This window comes from Ornithorhynchus anatinus, chromosome 8 (genome assembly GCF_004115215.2).
Source record: "Ornithorhynchus anatinus isolate Pmale09 chromosome 8, mOrnAna1.pri.v4, whole genome shotgun sequence".
In the NCBI taxonomy this organism is placed as follows: Eukaryota; Metazoa; Chordata; class Mammalia; order Monotremata; family Ornithorhynchidae; genus Ornithorhynchus; species Ornithorhynchus anatinus.
Genome location: NC_041735.1, coordinates 29,720,615 through 29,721,524, shown reverse-complemented (window position 1 = coordinate 29,721,524; position 910 = coordinate 29,720,615). Strand labels below are relative to the sequence as shown.

The following is a 910-nucleotide window of genomic DNA, read 5'->3' as shown; positions in this document are numbered from 1 at the left end:
CTCCTCTCAGGATCACACCTGGAGAGTTTCCAGTACTCTAGTAGTCTCAGTTACAGGAGGGAGGGTCAAGCAGAGGCAAATCTATTCCATTCCTAGCTGGGGCAGTGGCTAGTGAGTGGAAGGCAATCTGCTACAGGTCAAAACGCGCCTGTGCTGGGCAGCAGCAGCCTGGGAGAGAGTTGAGGGCAGAGATTCAGGTTTACTGCGCGAAAGAAGGCAATGCTAAACTACTTCCGTATATTGACCAAAAAGACTCTATGGACCCACTACCAGAACGATTGCAGATGGTGTCCGGGCATTCTGGAAGAGATGTATCCGTGGAGTAGCTATGAGTCGGAAATTACTCATCTGCAAAAGACAAGACAGGACCCCAGTGCTTAGTCCAAAGTAGTGTCTCATGAATGCCATAAAAAATAGAAATTTGAATGCTGAGGCCAGGAAGGAAATCATTCCATATTATCATAATAACCATCAGTCCTTAGGATGTGGAATTTATTATGAAATCTTAAGCCTGAGGGTCATTTCAGACTGGAGACTCCATCTTTAAGCACCTACTTTAGGCTAGAGCACTGTACTAGATGCTCGGGAACATTCAATAAAAGCAGATGACCTGGTGGCAGACCCATAATGGGAACCAGAGTAAAAACCTACTTACATCTGCCAAAAATGAAGTCAAGCAATTCATAAATAAGTAAATAATAATAATGTTGGTATTTGTTAAGCCCTTACTCTGTGCAGAGCACTGTTCTAAGCACTGGGGTAGATACAGGGTAAACAGGTTGTCCCACGTGAGGCTCACAGTCTTAATCCCCATTTTACAGATGAGGTCACTGAGGCCCAGAGAAGTGAAGTGACTTAATAATAATAATAATGTTGGTATTTGTTAAGCGCTTACTATGTGCCGAGCACT

General features: G+C 44.0%; 1 non-coding gene across 1 annotated transcript; it reads left to right on the top strand.

Moving 5' to 3' along the window:
• Nucleotides 1-138, top strand: LOC114814064. The gene has a single exon (XR_003761806.1). It is a non-coding gene; the product is annotated as a small nucleolar RNA SNORA7 (small nucleolar RNA).
• The last annotated feature ends 772 nt before the right edge of the window (nt 139-910 follow it).